Source organism: Bubalus kerabau, chromosome 16 (genome assembly GCF_029407905.1).
Source record: "Bubalus kerabau isolate K-KA32 ecotype Philippines breed swamp buffalo chromosome 16, PCC_UOA_SB_1v2, whole genome shotgun sequence".
Classification (NCBI taxonomy): Eukaryota; Metazoa; Chordata; class Mammalia; order Artiodactyla; family Bovidae; genus Bubalus; species Bubalus kerabau.
Window position 1 is genome coordinate 33,761,172 of NC_073639.1, and position 19,305 is coordinate 33,780,476.

The 19,305-nt window shown below is 42.3% G+C and overlaps 2 pseudogenes; both read right to left on the reverse strand.

Annotated features, from left to right (window-relative positions):
• Positions 1–15,211: 15,211 nt before the first annotated feature.
• Positions 15,212–15,791, reverse strand: LOC129630038 (ferritin heavy chain-like; annotated as a pseudogene).
• Positions 15,792–16,409: 618 nt separating this feature from the next.
• LOC129630450 (uncharacterized) lies at positions 16,410–16,590 on the reverse strand (annotated as a pseudogene).
• Positions 16,591–19,305: the final 2,715 nt, after the last annotated feature.

Sequence of the window (19,305 nt, forward strand, 5' to 3'; positions counted from 1 at the left end):
CCTTTAGGATTGACCGGTTTGATCTCCTTTCAGTCCAAGGGACTCTCAAGTCTTCTCTAACCACAGTTTGAAAGCATCAGTTCTTTGGCACTCACCCTTCTTTATGTTTGAACTCTCACATCCATACATGACTACTGGAAAAACCATAGCTTTGACTAGACAGACCCTTGTCAGCAAAGTAATGTCTCTGCTCTTTAATATGCTGTCTAGATTTGTCATAGTTTTTCTTTCCAGGAGCAAGCATCTTTTAATTTCATGATTGCAGTCACCATCTCCTGTGATTTTGAAGCCCAAGAAAATAAAAGTCTATCACAGTGTCCGTTGTTTCACCATCTATTTGCCATGAAGTGATGGGGCCAGATGCCATGATCTTCGTTTTTTTAATGTTGAGTTTTAAGCCAACTTCCTCACTCTCCTCTTTCACTTTCATCGTGAGACTCTTTAGTTCTTCTTTGCTTTCTGCCATAAGGCTGGTATCATCTGCATTTCTGAGGTTATTGATATTTCTCCCGGCAATCTTGATTCTAGCTTGTGCTTCATCCAGCCCAGCATTTCTTATGATGTACTCTGCATATAAGTTAAATAAGCAGGGTGACAATATACAGCCTTGATGTACTCCTTTCCCAGTTTGGAACCAGTCTGTTGTTCCATGTCCAGTTCTAATTGTTGCTTCCTGACCTGCATACAGATTTCTCATGAGGCAGGTAAGATAGTCTGGTATTCCCATCTCTTTAAGAATTTTCCACAGCTTGTCGTGATCCACACAGTCAAAGGCTTTGGTGTAGTTAATAAAGCAGAAGTAGATGTTTTTATGGAACTCCCTTGCTTTTTTGATGATCCAACGGATGTTGGCAATTTGATCTCTGGTTCCTCTGCCTTTTCTAAATCCAGCTTGAACATCTGGAATTTCTTGGTTCACATTCTGTTGAAGCCTCGCTTAGAGAATTTTGAGCATTACTTTACTAGTGTGTGAGATGAGTGCAATTGTGCAGTAGTTTAAACATTCTTTGGCATTCCCTTTCCTTGGGATTGGAATGAAAACGGACCTTTTCCAGTCCTGTGGCCACTGTTGAGTTTTCCAGATTTCTTGGCACATTGAGTGCAGCACTGTCACAGCATCATCTTTTCAGATTTAAAATAGCTTAACTGGAATCCCATCACCTCCACTAGCTTTGTTCCTAGTGATGCTTCCTAAGGTCCACTTGACTTCACATTCCAGGATGTCCGGCTCTAGGTGAGTGATCTTTTTTATGTAGTTCTTCTGTGTATTCTTGCCACTTCTTAATATCTTCTGCTTCTGTTAGGTCCATACCGTTTCTGTTCTTTATTGTGCCCACCTTACATGAAATTTTCCCTTGGTATCTCTAATTTTCTTGAAGAGATCTCTAGTCTTACATTCTATTGTTTTCCTCTATTTCTTTGCATTGATCACTGAGAAAGGTGTTCTTCTCTCTCCTTGCTGTTCTTTGGAACTCTGCATTCAGATGGGTAGATCTTTGCTTTTCTCCTTTGCCTTTAGCGTCTCTTTTCTCAGCTGTTTTACCATTTATTTAAATAGAGTGGATTAAAGATGTAGATTCGGTTGAAAAGATGGGTATGTGGAGTGGTTCCTGAAGTTAAATTCATATGGACTACTTAACCATGGTTGGTGGTTTTGTTTGTTTGCTGTTTTGTTGTTGTTGTTTCTGAAGTGAAAAATCATAATGCTTTATTGAAGAAACACAAAAGGACTTTCTTGGCAATAAGTTGTACTTGCAAGAAGAGAACTGGAGGGTTAGTGTGTATTCAAAAGGCCTGCAAAGAGCTCAAGATGATAAGGTATCTTCACTCTAGTGCATTACCACTGATGTCAGTGAAGGGAGCTGGCTATTTGTTGTCCTCTTTCAAACAGATGTTACTAACTCTTGCTTCCAAGTAACTGACTGTTGGAAACAACCTCACCTATTTCCTATTTGCTCCTCCATATCTGCTCTCCACCCCTTCCCTGCTCTTGTGTCAGGAAGAGCTGACTCCGCCTGGATTACACCTGTGATAATTCCTTGTCCTGCTTGGTATCTCTGTGGATTCAGGTAGTGGGACGTATCTGCTGGAGATTCAAGGCCAGAAGATAGTGGGGTCATAGTCCTTGTTCCCTAAGATGTATCACCAAGGGTTGACTGCAGACTCTAAACATTCCCTTTGCCTCTAGAGGCCTAAGTGTAATAATAACCGCTAGCCCTTGAGGTAGTGCACCATCCCTTGTTGGTTTTCCCTGACTCTTACCTGCACCTCTGTAAGTAATTTAATGTATGTGTGTGCTCAGTCGTGATTGACTCTTTGGGACGCTGTGGACTGTAACCCACCAGGCTCCATCTGTCCCTGGGATTCTCCAGGCAAGAATACTAGAGCAAGTTGCCATTTCCTCTTCCAGGGGGTCTTCCAGACCTAGGAATTGAGCCTCCTGGGGCTCCTGCATTGGCAGACAGATTCTTTACCACTGAGCCATTTGTTGGGAAGCTCTCAAATAATTTAATAACTCTCTTCAAATTCTTCAGTTTGCACTTTCCACCTGATATCTGATGGGAACCTAACTGACCTCATTTGCCACTGCTGAACCTCTGTTAGGTTAAGTCATTTGGCCTGTCCTCTGCCAGATTCTGCCTCTGCTTCTTAGTTCAAAATAAATGAAAAAAGACTCGATTTAATTTATGTTTTGTACCCAGATCACACAGATCATTAGCCATCCCATGAATTATTTGCCCTTGGGTAGGCTCCCTATCTGGCCTGGAAAAAAAAAATTATTTGGTTCAAAATACTGCCATCAAGGCAATGGGGATGAGAAAACCAGCTACCAGTAGGAATGTGAGAAAGGTACATCCTTTAACCAGGTTTCCTTCCCTTTTCCCTATCTTAGTGAGTGTACCACCATATAACCTAGGAGTGACCCTTTTACTCCCTTAACCCTCACTCTCCATAATCTATTAATTTACAAATATCTCTCAAGCATCTGCCAAGCAGGTTCTAGACATTCACCAAGACCAGTTAATTGTACCTCCTAAGCGTCTATCACAAAGTCTTACTTTCTCCACTGCCGCTACCCTACTCCAACTGCCTTTATGCTTCTGTAATACTGTTACATTGAAAAGACTAATGCTGAAGCTCCAGTACTTTGGCCACCTGATACTAAGTGTCCATTCATTGGAAAAGACCCTGATGCTGGGAAGGATTGAAGGCAAAAAAATAAGGGAACCACAAAAGATGAGATGGTTGGATGGCATCACAGTCTTGATGCACATGAGTTTGAGAGAACTCTGACAGATAGTGAAGGACAGGGAAGCCTGATGTGCTGTGGTCCATTGGGTCGCAAAGAGTCGGACATGACTTAGTGACTGAACAACAATACTGTTACAATCTTTTAACTGGCCAGCTTCTCTCCCTCCACTTAGACTTATTTAATATAATTACTGTGAAGATTATATAAGATAATATGTGTAAAATGCTTACCAAGAGCTTAGCTCAATAATACTACCTATTTTTATGCTTTTAAATGCATATGCTTAACCAAGCATTAATTTTACTGCATTACCAAGGTTAGAAGTCTGATCTTTTTTTTTTATTTAAATGGGAAACTTAAATCTAGAACAGAGGTATAGGATTATCTTTTCAAAAAAGAAAGAATGGGTCTCTAAGGCTCAGAAGTAATGGAATATCTAAAGTACTTATACAAACTTGATGATCACATGTTCAAATGAACCTCTAAGAGGTGAATCTTGTTTTTCCTGTTTAGAATATGTTAATATATATCTTCAAGGGACTTTCCAAAGTCCTAAATTTCAAGGATAAGATAAAACTGAGCCCAGAGATTTTTTTTTAGATTTTTTTTTTTTTTTTTTTTTGGTTGTGCTGGGTCTTCATTAATGTGAGAGGGCTTTCTCTAGTTGCAGAGAGTGGGGGCTTCTCTTGTTGTGGAGCACAGGCTCTAACCACACAGACTTCAGTAGCTGTGGTGCATGGCTTAGTTGCTCCACAGTATATGGGATCTTCCCGGACCAGGGATAGAAACTGTCTCCTGTGTTGGCAGGGGTATTCTTAACCACTGGATCACCAGGGAAGTCCCCTAGAGATTTTTTTTTTAATTCATATATTTTTGGCTGTGCTAAGTCTTCATTGCTGCATGCAGGCTTTCTCTAGCTGTGGCAAGTGGGAGCTACTCTCTAGTTGTGGTGCACCAGCTTCTCATTGTGTTGGCTTGTCTCATTGCGGAGCACAGGATTTAAGACGGGTGGGTTTCAGTAGTTGTGGTGCACAGGCTTACTTGCCCCTCTGTATGTGGGATCTTCCCAGACAAGGAAACGAACCCATGTCCCCTGCACTGGCAGGCTGATTCTTAACCACTGGACCACTGGGGAACTCCCAAGTTTTTTTTTTAACTACCTATAAAATAAGATTTTTAAACTAGATATGCTGCTGCTAAGTCGCTTCAGTCATGTCCGACTCTTATTGACCCCATGGACTGCAGCCTACCAGGCTCCTTCACCCATGGGATTTTCCAGGCAAGAGTACTGGAGTGGGGTGCCATTGCCTTCTCCATTGAAGAGCCTTAGACTCTGTTTATCATAATAATTGCTTTAATAATAAGCTAATTCTAAGGTAAGTAGTAAATGCTTCCACTTATCTCTAACCTTCAACGTAGGGTCAATGATAATGTGCATTGCTCCTTCCCTTCACTTAATACAACTGAGGTATTCAATGTTAAATAAAGTGAGAATAAAAGCACCTTTATAAAAATTTGCTTTTTTTTTAACCTTATCTGTATCATACAGATAGGTAAAAACCCTGTGCTTATCATAGCTTCAGAACAAAACTAGGCTACCTTTCAGTCAGATTGCCATTCCTAAGAAGGTAGATCTCTCTACTTTTAGGTAGGTTCAAATTCAGACTAAAATTGAAGAAAGTAGGGAAAACCACTAGACCATTCAGGTGTGACCTAAATCAAATCCATTATGATTATATAGTGGAAGTGAGAAATAGATTTAAGGGCCTAGATCTGATAGATAGAGTGCCTGATGAACTATGGAATGAGGTTCGTGACATTGTACAGGAGACAGGGATCAAGACCATCTCCATGGAAAAGAAATGCAAAAAAGCAAAATGGCTGTCTGGGGAGGCCTTACAAATAGCTGTGAAAAGAAGAGAAGTGAAAAGCAAAGGAGAAAAGGAAAGATATAAGCATCTGAATGCAGAGTTCCAAAGAATAGCAAGAAGAGATAAGAAAGCCTTCTTCAGCGATCAATGCAAAGAAATAGAGGAAAACAACAGAATGGGAAAGACTAGAGATCTCTTCAAGAAAATCAGAGATACCAAGGGAGCATTTCATGCAAAGATGGCCTCGATAAAGGAAAGAAATGGTATGGACCTAACAGAAGCAGAAGATATTAAGAAGAGATGGCAAGAATACACAGAAGAACTATACAAAAAAGATCTTCATGACCCAGATAATCACGATGGTGTGATCACTGACCTAGAGCCAGACATCCTGGAATGTGAAGTCAAGTGGGCCTTAGAAAGCATCACTATGAACAAAGCTAGTGGAGGTGATGGAATTCCAGTTAAGCTATTTCAAATCCTGAAAGATGATGCTGTGAAAGTGCTGCACTTAATATGCCAGCAAATTTGGAAAACTCAGCAGTGGCCACAGGACTAGAAAAGGTCAGTTTTCATTCCAATCCCAAAGAAAGGCAATGCCAAAGAATGCTCCAACTACTGCACAATTGCACTCATCTCACACGCTAGTAAAGTAATGCTCAAAATTCTCCAAGCCAGGCTTCAGCAATATATGAACCGTGAACTTCCTGATGTTCAAGCTGGTTTTAGAAAAGGCAGAGGAACCAGAGACCAAATTGCCAACATCCGCTGGATCATGGGAAAAGCAAGAGAGTTCCAGAAAAACATCTATTTCTGCTTTATTGACTATGCCAAAGCCTTTGACTGTGTGGATCACAATCAACTGTGGAAAATTCTTCAAGAGATGGGAATACCAGACCACCTGATCTGCCTCGTGAGAAATTTGTATGCAGGTCAGGAAGCAACAGTTAGAACTGGACATGGAACAACAGACTGGTTCCAAATAGGAAAAGGAGTTCGTCAAGGCTGTATATTGTCACTCTGTTTATTTAACTTATATGCAGAGTACATTATGAGAAACACTGGGCTGAAAGAAACACAAGCTGGAATCAAGATTGCCGGGAGAAATATCAATAACCTCAGATATGCAGATGACACCACCCTTATGGCAGAAAGTGAAGAGGAACTCAAAAGCCTTTTGATGAAAGTGAAAGAGGAGAGTGAAAAAATTGGCTTAAAGCTCAACATTCAGAAAACGAAGATGGCATCCGGTCCCATCACTTCATGGCAAATAGATGGGGAAACAGTGGAAACAGTGTCAGACTTTATTTGGGGGGGCTCCAAAATCACTGCAGATGGTGACTGTAGCCATGAAATTAAAAGACGCTTACTCCTTGGAAGGAAAGTTATGACCAACCTAGATAGCATATTCAAAAGCAGAGACATTACTTTGCCAGCAAAGGTTTGTCTAGTCAAGGCTATGGTTTTTCCTGTGGTCATGTATGGATGTGAGAGTTGGACTGTGAAGAAAGCTGAGCGCTGAAGAATTGATGGTTGAACTGTGGTGTTGGAGAAGACTCTTGAGAGTCCCTTTGACTTCAAGGAGATCCAACCAGTCCATTCTGAAGGAGATCAGCCCTGGGATTTCTTTGGAAGGAATGATGCTAAAGCTGAAACTCCAGTACTTTGGCCACCTCATGCGAAGGGTTGACTCATTGGAAAAGACTCTGATGCTGGGAGGGATTGGGGGCAAGAGGAGAAGGGGACAACAGGATGAGATGGCTGGATGGCATCACTGACTCGATGGACGTGATGCTGAGTGAACTCCGGGAGTTGGTGATGGACAGGGAGGCCTGGCGTGCTGCGATTCATGGGGTCGCAAAGAGTCGGACATGACTGAGTGACGGATCTGATCTGATCTGATCTGAATACACCAGTTTAATGAAAGTGAAAGAGGAGAGTGAAAAAACTGGCTTAAAACTCAACATTCAAAAAATGAAGATAATGGCATTCAGCCACATCACTTCATGGCAAATAGATGGGGAACACTGTAAATAATGTCAGACTTTATTTTCTTGGGCTCCAAAATCACTGCAGATGCTGACTACAGCCATGAAATTAAAAGATGCTTGCTCCTGGGAAGAAAAACTATGACAAACCTAGACAGCATATTAAAAAGCAGAGACATTACTTTGCTGACAAAGGCCCGTCTAGTCAAAGCTACGGTTTTTCCAGTAGTCACGTATGGATGTGAGAGTTGGACTATAAAAAAAGTTGAGCACTGAAGAATTGATGCTTTTGAACTATAATGTTGGAGAAGACTTCTTGAGAGTCCCTTGGACTGCAAGGAGATCAAACCAGTCAATCCTAAAGAAAATCAGTCCTGAATATTCTTTGGAAGGACTTATGCTGAAGCTGAAGCTCCAATACCTTGGCCACCTGATGTGAAGAACTGACTCATTGTAAAAGATCCTGAAGCTGGGAAATATTGAAGGCAGGAGGAGAAGGTGATGACAGAGGATGAGATAGTTGGATGGCATCAGCAACTCAATGGACATGAGTTTGAGCAAGCTCTGGAGTTGGTGATGGATGGGGAAGCCTGGTGTGCTGCAGTCCATGGGGTCGCAAAGAGTCAAACATGACTGAGCAACTGAACTGAACTGAACAAAATAGGAACTTTCAAAAGTTTAAGTGTCTTGCTTGAAAACTCTCAGCCAGTAATGCCTAGAGTTGACACTCAACAATTGTCTGCCTTCCTGCCACACTATTTACTCTTTGTGCTTTTACAATAACTTGAAATAACACAAATAATAGTTAAGTAATATTTAATCTTTAAAAAAATGTTTTAAAAGTATAAGCTCAAGGAAGCATACCTTTTTCTCTTCCAATTTTCATAGAACAGATTTTCAAATAGTAGGGTATACAACAAATTAATAATTCAGAAGAATTCTTCATACCAGTTAGATTTAATATTAGTATAGTTTATGAATACTGGCACAAATTCAAGTTCAAATCAGTGGTTGACATAAGAAGAAGTAAAACTTTGCAGAGAAATTAAGGAAAAGTTTTTATCACCTTCTTAGTATTTATCATAGTTTATTATTGGCAAATTAATAAATACGCACTGGGTGCTTACTGTGGTCCAGTGGCTGGGCTAGACCCTGGGAATACACTGGTGAACCTGGTCACTGGTCAATTCTGAAACTTATACAGAAAGGCAGAATGCATAGTACGGTAGCTTTCACACCTCGTGACTCTCTCTCTATATATATATAATTGAGTCAAAAGCTTCAAAACCAGTACTCATCTTTACTAAATGAGTAAGGATTTATTCTATTCCATTTTAATTTTTTTTCAAGAAGCCCTAAATTTCTTGACACGGGTACATACAGATTGTAACCTACAGTTAGAAAATAAAAATGACAGTGGCACGGGTTAAAATGAAACTAGACTGCCTGTGCAGTCGCTTCAGTCATGTCTGACTATTTGTTACCCCATGAACCCCTCCAGGCTCCTCTGTCCATGGGATTCTCCAGGCAAGAATACTGCAGTGGGTTTCCATGCCCTCTTCCAGGGGATCTTCTCAACCCAGGGACTGAACCTGTGTCTCCTCCAATTCCTGTATTGGCAGGCTGTTTCTTTACAACTAGCAGCCCTGGGAAGCCCATAACTAGATTGTTGTTGTTCAGTCATCTGGGTTCAAATAGCAGCTCTGCCACTTCCTAACAGTTGTTGTTGTTCAATCACTCAGTTGTGTCTGACTCTTTGCAACCTCATGGACTGCAGTACACCAGGCACCCCTGTCCTTCACCATCTCCCGGAGCTTGCTCAAACTCCTGTCCATCGAGTTGGTGATGCCATCCAGCCATCTCATCCTCTGTCATCCCCTTCTCCTCCTGCCTTCAATCTTTCCCAGCACCAGAGTCTTTCCCAATGAGTTACTTCTTCACATTAGGTGGCCAAAGTATTGGAGCTTCAGCTTCAGCATCATTTAATTTTAATTGGTTTATGTTGTGTTCTCAGGCTGCGTCATTTTTTCAAAAGTTGAGCCCTTCCCCCTTCCCTCCTGTTTCATTTATGGTCCACCTTGGAACTGTCATAGTGCCTGTGGATGTTTCATTTAGTTTGCTATGTGTTGAAAGTGAAGTCGCTCAGTCGTGTCCGACTCTTTGCGATCCCATAAGAAGGAGTAAATCCTCCGTCCATGGGATTTTCCAGGCAAGAGTGCTGGAGTGGATTGCCACTTCCTTCTCCAGGGGATCTTCCCCACCCAGGAATCGAACCCAGGTCTCCCGCATTGCGGGCAGACGTTTTACCGACTGAGCCACCAGGGACTGTTAATTTGTTGCTACGTGTTACAATGAGCCTATACTGCAGCTCAAGGTTTAGTGGAAGATGACTCATCTGCCTTCTTGAACCCATTTCGTTCTAATCAGTTTATGTCCTGTCCTTGGGCTATATCATTCTTTTAAATGTTATGCCCTGCCCTCCTTCCCTCCTGTTTTATTACTATTATAATAATTATTATTAGAGGAAACTAACAAAGAGCAAACAAACTCATTAATAACAGATTATTGATAAATGTTATAAAGGAAACAAATAAGGTAAAATTTAACTGAGAATTAAAGGATGAGAAGAACCAGGCTCTGGGACAAGTATTTAAAGTTGAAATGAAAGTAAAGTTAAAATTAAAGTTTGGCTCTTTGTTCTGCGAACACGCGGAGAGTAGAAATGGTTCTCCGGCGGTTTCCCAGTAGTCTGCTGCGGAACCTTCGCCAAACCAGGGGGAGGCTGCCGCCTGCGCCGTCTTTGCACAGCTACCGCGTGCAGGCTCCTGATTCTCGAAGGAGGGTCCGAGGCACCACGAGGGAGTTAAAACGTCCACCGGTGTGTTATTTTTAAAAGAAGGCCTGAGAGCTTTGGAAGCCCAGCCAGGGCAGTACCCCTTCACAGAGATTCCAGGCTAACCTGGTGACTGAAGGCCTAAGGTTTAGAATTCTCTTGGAGAAGCACTTTAGGGGTGGCTGGGATGTCCAGGTGGTGGTTCTTGCCACTTCAGCAACAGGCTGTGACAAGAAGTGGAGAGCAGCATGCCTTCTGCCTGGTACTGTGTTTTAGGATTTTGCTGATGCAGAGGATGTCCTACCTGGTGTTGGTCAGATCCTTGGAACTTCACGTTTCCTGCATGAACCTGTGTGAGCAGCTGTCAAACTCCGGTGCAGAGGGGATGGGCTGATTAGAAGTTTGGGGACCAAAATCAATTAGGTGATCTTTATTAGAAAGATTGCAATAAAATGTTTTAAAGCAAATAAAAATAGGTGGGCCTGAGTAAAAACAAGAGGGTACAGAAAGGTTTAGGGATGTGAAAGTGAATGAGCATCAGTTGACATCTAGCTGTTATGTACCTCTTTCCAGCTACATTACAAAAAACTAAAATTAGGTTTGTCATATATTGACACCAGTGTTGAGGATTTCTAGATGGAGTACCATAATATTTTTAATATTTGAGGTTTTAATTATACTATTAACACAATCATCCAGTTTTCTTTTTGATGAATTGGTGAAAACATAGGTTGTCTGGATATATTCTTAGAAGAAGAATAATCCTGCTGATTGTCAGGAGCTGGGAATGAGGAAGTGAAGAAGTATTTAATGGGTATTGTTTCACTTTTACAAGGTGAAAGAGTTGATGGGGATGGATGGTGGTGATAATTGGTCAATGTTATGAACATAGTTATTACCACTGAACTGTATGCCTAGAAGTGGGAAAGATTTGGGGAGGGATAAATTGGAAGATCGGAATTGATACATACACACCACTAAGTATAAAATAGACAACTAATAAAGACCTGTATAGCACAGGAAATTCAGTGCTCTGTAGTAGTCTATAAGAGAAGAGGATCCCAAAGTGTATGTATAACTGATTCAGTTTACTGTATACTTGAAACTAACACATTGTAAATCAACTATACCCCAATAAAATTTTTTTAATGGTAAAAAAAAAAAAAAAAAATTAAAGAAGTTTGGTGTTAAGGACTGAAAGAAGATGAGTGAAGAGTGTTTTTACTGAGGCCTGGTAAGAAGACTGTAGCTAGGACACAATAAACAAAGCATGGGTTGGAGAGATTGGAGAGATAGCCTAGGGCAAGCCTGCAGCTTCCAGAGGTGGTGAAAGTCAATGTGTTAGTTGTTCAGTCAGGTCTGACTTTGTGACCCCATGGACTGTAGCCTTCCAGGCTCCTCTGTCCATGGAATTCTCCAGGCAAGAATACTAGAATGAATTGCCATTCCCTTTTCCAGGGGCTCTTCCTGACCCAGGAATTGAACCTAAGTCTCCTTCATTGCAGGCAGATTCTTTTCCGTCTGAACCACCAGGGAAGCTATAAGTGGTAGGGCTTGAATTTTATTCTCAGAGTAATAGGAAACCACCAAAAGGTTTCTATCATTAAAAACAATTGCTGCAAAATGGAAAATAAAGGGAGATGGGCAGTGGCAAAAGCCAAAATGTGATAAAAATAAGTGATTGTAGCAGTCCAGGAATGAAACATTGGTCTGGATTCAAATTGTGGCAGTACATATGGCAGTAGAGTGACTTAAGATTCATTTTGGAAATAGGACTTGCTGATCTAATAGCTGTTCGAAGTAAGATAAAGAAAAGAATCAAGTTCTAAATTTCTCCCTAGAATAACTGGGGTTGAGATAGGAGTGTGGGTATAGACACTTTGCCTCCTCTTCCTAGTATCCTTAGCATGTAATTAAGTCAGAGAAATTTTTAAGAATTGACTGAGAGTAAAATCGGAATCAAAATGTGAGGAATAAACATGAAAATCATTTGAAATTAGGGGAAAGCATGGGAATTCCCAGGCAATTTAGTGGTTAGGACTCCAGGTTTCCACTGCAGGGGTCACTGGTTGATCCCTGGTTGGGGAACTAAAATCTTAAGAGCTTTGTGGCATGGCAGAAAAAGAAAGAAAGAAAGAAGTGAGGAAAATACAGGTTAAAACCACTATAACCCATCAGTGTGGCTACAAAGGTCTGACACTTTCAAAATTATTGATGAGGATGGGGATTAATGAGAACTTTTATACAGTAGTAATATAAATTAGCACAACCATTTTGGAAATCTGTTTGCCAGTATGTAGTGTGGTTGAACATGAACATATCTCTGACCCAGGCATTTTACTCCTATGTATATACCCAACAGTAACTGGCGCACCAAAAGACATGAATCAAATGTTCATAGCAGAATTAGTTTGGTTTTTGTGTTGGGGGGGGGGCAGGGGTGTGCCATGGGGCAGGTGAGGGATAGAACCTGTGTCTCCTGCAGTGGCAGTGCAGAGTCCTAACCACCAACCAGGGAATTCCTACTAGTATTTCTTGCAATGAGAGCATTTTTGAATTTGAACATCTCAAAGTTGTGATAGACAAAGCTGTCCACCATAAAGTACATAGGCATGAAGATACCTCCTAACTCTTACTCTCCATTGCTCTTGAGTCTATGATGACCAAACCTGTCTTTTCATCAAAAATTTGCCTATTGAGGACTACCCTGGTAGTACAGTGAATAAGAATCCACCTGCCAATGCAGGGGACATGGGTTCAATTCCTAGTCCAGGAAGATTCCACATGCTGTGGAGCAACTAAGCCTGTGTGTCCACAACTACTGAGCCTGCATGCTATGACTACTGAAGCCCCTGCGTTTAGAATCTGTGCTCTGTAACAAGGAAAGCCACCAAAGTGAGAAGCCCTCAATGCAACTAGAGAAAGCCTGCACAAAGCAAAGATGACTCAGTGCAAACCAAAAATAAATAAATATATAAATATTAAAAAAAAAAAAAGATTTACCTGTACAGAAGGGATTTATGGATTATCTTGTTCATGTTCAATATATAAATATTAAAAAAAAAAAAGATTTACCTGTACAGAAGGGATTTATGGATTATCTTGATCAGGACTTGGCTAACTGTAACCTCTGGATCAAACCCTGTCCACCACTTATTTTATACAGGTGCAGTGTAAGAGTAGTTTTACATTTTAAAATTTTAATTTGATTTTTATTTTATATTGAAGTATAGTTGTGGCTCAGATGGTAAAGCGTCTGCCTACAATGCAGGAGACCCAGGTTCGATCCCTGGGTCAGGAAGTTCCCCTGGAGAAGGAAATGGCAACCCACTCCAGTATTCTTGCCTGGAAAATCCCGTGGACCAAGGAGCCTGGTAGGCTATAGTCCATGGGGTTGCAAAGAGTTGGACACGACTGAACCACTTCATTTCACTTCACTTCATAGTTGATTTACAATGTTGTGTTAGTTTCAGGTCTACAGCAAAGTGATTCAGTTACACATATTCTTAGATTCTTTTCCCATGTGGGTTATTACAGAATACTGACTGGCTTTTACATTTTTTCCCTCTTTTTTGTTCCTTTTTTTTTGTATCTTTGGATATTTTTAAAAAATAAAATAGTACATATTTAAGGTATACAGTATGATGGTTTGATATACATAAGAATAGCAAAATGACACTTTCAGTTCTGTTCAGTTCAGTCGCTCAGTCATGTCCGACTCTTTGCGACCCCATGAATCGCAGCATGCCAGGCCTCCCTGTCTATCACCATCCCCCGGAGTTCACTCGAACACACGTCCATCGAGTCGGTGATGCTATCCAGCCATCTCATCCTCTGTCGTCCCCTTCTCCTCCTGCCCCCAATCCCTCCCAGCATCAGAGTCTTTTCCAATGAGTGAACTCTTCACATGAGGTGGCCAAAGTACTGGAGTTTCAGCTTTAGCATCATTCCTTCCAAAGAAATCCCAGGGCTCATCTCCTTCAGAATGGACTGGTTGGATCTCCTTGCAGTCCAAGGGACTCTCAAGAGTCTTCTCCAACACCACAGTTCAAAAGCATCAATTCTTTAGTGCTCAGCTTTCTTCACAGTCCAACTCTCACATCCATACATGACCACTGGAAACACCATAGCCTTGACTAGACAGACCTTTGTTGGCAAAGTCATATCTTTGTTTTTTAATATGCTATCCAGGTTGGTTATAACTTTCCTTCCAAGGAGTAAGCGTCTTTTAATTTCATGGCTGCAGTCACCATCTGCAGTGATTTTGGAGACCCAAAAAGATAAAGTCTGACACTGTTTCCACTGTTTCCCCATCTATTTCCCATGAAGTGATGGACCAGATGCCATGATCTTCGTTTTCTGAATGTTGAGCTTTAAGCCAACTTTTTCACTCTCCTCTTTCACTTTCATCAAGTGGCTTTTTAGTTCCTCTTCACTTTCTGCCATAAGGGTGGTGTCATCTGCATATTTGAGGTTATTGATATTTCTCCCGGCAATCTTGATTCCAGCTTGCGCTTCTTCCAGTCCAGCGTTTCTCATAATGTACTCTGCATATAAGTTAAATAAACAGGGTGACAATATACAGCCTTGACGAACTCCTTTTCCTATTTGGAACCAGTCTGTTGTTCCATGTCCTGTTCTAACTGTTGCTTCCTGACCTGCATAGAGGTTTCTCAAGAGGCAGGTCAGGTGGTCTGGTATTCCCATCTCTTGAAGAATTTTCCACAGTTTATTGTGATCCACACAGTCAAAGGCTTTGGCATAGTTTTTCCTCATATAGTTACCATATTATTTTTTTTATGATGATAGCAGTTAAAATTTATTCTCTTAGCAAATTTCCAGTATTTGATAGTGTTTTTGTTTTTTTTTAATATCCATTTATTTTTTGGCTGTGCCAAGTCTTAGTTGTGGCAAGCAGGATTTTTTATTTGTTTGTTTTGGTACCAAATTAGTTTATTTGAAGGAATGGTACTAAAGAAAGAACTTAAGTAGATGTTTTGGTACAACTTATAGAAAAGATGCTGCTGCTACTGCTGCTAAGTAGCTTCAGTCGTGTCTGACTCTGTGCGACCCCATAGAGGGCAGCCTACCAGGCTCCCCCATCCCTGGGATTCTCCAGGCAAGAACACTGGAGTGGGTTGCCATTGCCTTCTCCAATGCATGAAAGTGAAAGTGAATAGAAAAGATGATTATAACCCCAATATACATGTACTGCCTTGGTGACCAGGGAAGTCACCCCTGTGGCTACGGGAAGCCAGCCTGAGGCTTAGCTCTCACTGTGTCCCAGGGTGTGCTTGTCAAAGAGGTACTCTGCCATGCCAGATCCAGGGGCCCGGATCTTTCGAAGATTGGTTTTGTGGTCACCCAATTCTTTGATGGCTTCCACCTGCTCGTTCAGGTAATGAGTCTCCATAAAATCACACAGATGGGGGTCATTTTTTTCAGTGGCAAGTTTGTGCAGTTCCAGTAGTGAGTGACTGATTCACACTTCTTTCCAAGCATGGTGCACATTCCATTGCATTCAGCCCATTCTCCCAGTCATCGCGGTCTGGTTTCTTGATATCCTGAAGGAAGATTTGGCCACCTCGTCGGTGGTGCAGCTTCATCTGTTTCTCAGCATATTCCCTCTCCTCATGAGATTGGTGAAGAAAGTACTTGGCAAAGTTCTTCAAAGCCCCATCATCGCGGTCAAGATAGTATGACATGGACAGGTAGACATAGGAGACGTTAGAGCTCCAGGTTGGTTGGCGGTTGATGGCGGCCTCCGAGTCCTGGTGGTAGTTCCAGCACACCTGCGACGGGGATGCGGTTGTCATCGCAGGCAGCTGAGAAGAGGCGGTGGTGGCGGCCGCTGTGCGGCACTGGAGCAGCGGCGGGGACCTTGGGCCTGTTGGAGGGCACTGTCAGGTGCTGAGGAGTCCGGCTGGGCGGCGACGAGCAGGCGGGGAAGGAGCTACCGGGTTCCCTTCAAGCACTGTTGGTGCAGAAAACCCCGGCGACTCTCCACGAAGACTGTCCATGCAGGAATTTCAGTTGCAGCATGGGAACTCTTAGTTGTGGCATATGGGATGTAGTTCCCTGACCAGGGATTGAACCTGGGCCCCCTGCTTTGAGAGCCGAGTCTTAGCCACCGGATCACCAGGGAAGTCCCCGATACAATATTAAGAACTGTAGTCATCATGTTGTATATTAGATCTCTAGACTTAATAAGCCTAACTTTTAAACTACTTTTCTCCATTCACTTTACTCCCCCTCCCCCCACCCCACCTCCAGCCACCTCCCACCCCACCGGACTCAGTTATTTGCTTGTCTTCCAGCAACTGTCAGGAACTCTTACAAGTAATGCAGGAAAACCTGAGAAAATCAACTTCCTGGGCTAGCTTGAGACAGCTTACAATGAAAACCCCACTCCAGGACAGGAAAGGGCAGTTTCTGCCTTTTGGTACTTCAAAAATTGTCCCCGAGGGGGGTGCACCGTTCCTGGAAGTACTGCAGTATCAGGTCGTGAACAGAGCAAGTTCCTATTCCAACTCTCTGCTTCAAAAATCCATTTAATATATTGTTCTTGGCTAGAGGATTTATCAGATATTAAACTGATAAGAACAGATACTACACTTGATATTAGCCAGAAGGCTGAGAAGCCATAAATTCACTTTTAAATATGATAATGGCTGGGGTCAATAGCTATTAGCTTGGAATTTGACCTCCATCAATGTAATAATTGCATATTGCACAAAATTTAAAAGTCTAGAATATATTTGATGCAAACTTTAAAAATGTTGGACCTTAGACATCTTGTTGAGGTTCCCCCTCCAAGAAAACCAAAGCCATAAGGTCAGTTGTATAATTGAGCAGCTTTTCAGAATAAAAATCTAGCTCCTTCTGGCCTCAACACCTTTTCTAACCAGATCTTTCAGCCTAAAGGCCTGAATCTTAATTTTCCTCTTAACTTGTTATTATATCTTTTAGTATTAAAAAGTAAAAGGAAGTTTTCTTGGTACATAAAAACTATATGAAATTTAAATTCCAGTTCTATAAATAAGTTTTATTGGGATGCAGCATGCTCATTCATTTATGTACTGCCTATGGCTGCCTTTGCACTACAATGGTAGAGTTGAGTACTTGTGACAGAGACCATATGTGGTGCTTTCACCACTTTGTACTATTGCTAAAAGGCAGATATCCAGAGAATAGAATCTAATCAAATGCTGTAAATGGCTTCCAAAGGGTGGTAAATATGTTTAATTAAAAGCATTTGCCTTAAATGGATATCAGTCGTTTGGCAGCACATATCTGCATGAAAATTTGCTTTTAAAGTTGAAATATGTAAAATTTCATTATGAAACAGCATTTACAGATGAGTATTTGGAACAGATTTGATGTAGATCTGGAGTGTTTTCTGACACCACCCATCAATTCTATATCCTGACTCTCCTACACCACCTGGGTGTCCAACAGTTCAGTTCAGTTCTGACATGAACTACTTCAGAAGTTAAAACACCCAGTCCCATAAGTCTGCCCTCACTTTAGTTTTTATCATTTTTTTCCTTTTTTTTTTAAAACTTTTTATTTTGCATTGGCGCATCGTCGATTAACAATGTTGTGATAGTTTCCGGTGGACAGCAAAGGGACTCAACCATACACATACATGTATTCATTCTCCCCCAAACTCCCCTGCCCTCACTTTAGGCATCAGCAACAAACAGGGTACTCAGGCCCCCCACACTTTTGCCCAGTCAATTACAAATAAGAGGTTCCCACAACCTTCTCTTTAGGTTTGATAATTCATTCGAAAGGCTCATACAACTCAGGGAAACACTTTGTTTACATTTTTAAATTTATCATGAAGGATACAACTCTGGAACGGCCAGATGAAAGAGATGCACAGGGCAAAGTATGGGGGAGGAGGGACTGAGTTTCCCTGCTCTCTCCCAGCATGTCACACCCACCCTCCCCTTCACAGCACCTTGATGTGTTCACCAACCCAGAGCTCTCTAAATCCCACTGCTTACGGGTTTTTCTGAAAGTTTCATCACTTAGCCATGTTGATTAAATCATTGGTCATTGGTAATTAATTCAGCCTCCAGTCCCTCTCTCCCATTGTACAGACTGTACAATAAAAGCCAAAGAATGTACATGCTGCCAAGGTAACCTGCAGGCCAACCGTGTATATCAGCCACAGAGGTGTCCATAAGAACTCTACAGAGCTGGCTCGCGACCTGTTCACTAACTTCAGAGAGAGAAAGGGAATTATAAGATGTGCATATAACTGCATGAATACAGGTAAAAACAGAACCAACTAATGGGGTAACAGAGGGAGGGAGGCTTTTCTTTGGATGTTTGACCCTAGGGCAGCAGGGGCCAGGCCGAACAGAAAAGGGAGCTGCACTAAAGCTCCGCTCCTTTTCCTGAAGGATCTCTCAGGGTAACAAGCAAAAGTATGACCATGCCCCTAGTCTGGCCCCAGGTCATCTATGGAAAGGAAAAATGTGCCCCCAGACTGGAGGAGGGCATGGCAACTGGAGGAGGGCGTGGCAACCCACTCCAGTAGTCTTGCCTGGAGAATCCCATGGACAGAGGAGCCTGGTGGCCTACAGTCCATGGGGTTGCAAAGAGTCGGACACAACTGAGGTGACTTAGCATGCACACACAGGCAGGGGCCACACTGTCACCTGGAGCCCTGTTTGTCCCCGCTGGCTTTGCCACTGAACCGACTGTGTCACAGGATCTGCAAAGGTGTGAGTTTTCTAGCCAGGAAACTGGAGGTCTAATCCCAAATCAGCAGCACTCCTGCAGCCAGAACTCAGGCTTCACAGAAAAGTCTCAACTGCTGCCTTAGAAGCCTGCCTCTGCGAGCGTTTCTTTCCGATCTCTCCTCCTTCACTAGAAAAGTGACAAAACCAGTTGCGTGGGGTATAAGTCACATGAAGCAGGACTTGGGTGGCCCTGCTTATCCAGAGGAATTGGAGCTGGGGCAGCTTCTGTGGCGTGGCGGGGGAAGCGGGGACTGAGCCACCAGGGGGCCAGTGGCGGCATCCCCATCACCTGGGGTGGAGAAGGTGGGGGGCAGCCTAGCTCAGGGGGCCAGCACAGCAGTGACGGTGATCCCCTGGTCACCAGTGTATCCTCTGTCCGCGTGCTTCAGGGCCTTCGTACCTCCAAAGGGATTCTCAAACTCTACTATGTGGCCTGCAGATAGATCTAGATGCTTTCTTCGTACAGGCATTTTCTTCGTATCAGTCATTTAAATTTCCCCACAGGTGGAGAATATCTCCATGACAAGATCCTTCATCACATGCTTCATCAGCTTCCTGATACGCACTTTGTGGGGTTTCAGGAAAGGTCTCTGCTTTTTTTCCT